A 275-nucleotide genomic window follows, 5' to 3' on the forward strand; every position below is an offset into this window, starting at 1 on the left:
ATATATATATATATATATATATATATAAATTTGTCTCAACAGTAATTTTTAGGCTAAACCCTAAATAATGCCAAAAGAGTTTAAATTTTTTTTTTCATAAATCTAATCATTGTATATTACACACACACACACACACACACACACACACACACACTGTGCATTCCAGAAATTTTGAGACTTTTCCAGGAAAGACAATTTCAAAGAAGTACAAAACTTTAATCTCCTTCAAAATGGGATCCTTTGACAGCAAAGCACTTGTAGCACTCCAGCCATTT

Source organism: Octopus bimaculoides, chromosome 13 (genome assembly GCF_001194135.2).
Source record: "Octopus bimaculoides isolate UCB-OBI-ISO-001 chromosome 13, ASM119413v2, whole genome shotgun sequence".
NCBI classification, from domain to species: domain Eukaryota; kingdom Metazoa; phylum Mollusca; class Cephalopoda; order Octopoda; family Octopodidae; genus Octopus; species Octopus bimaculoides.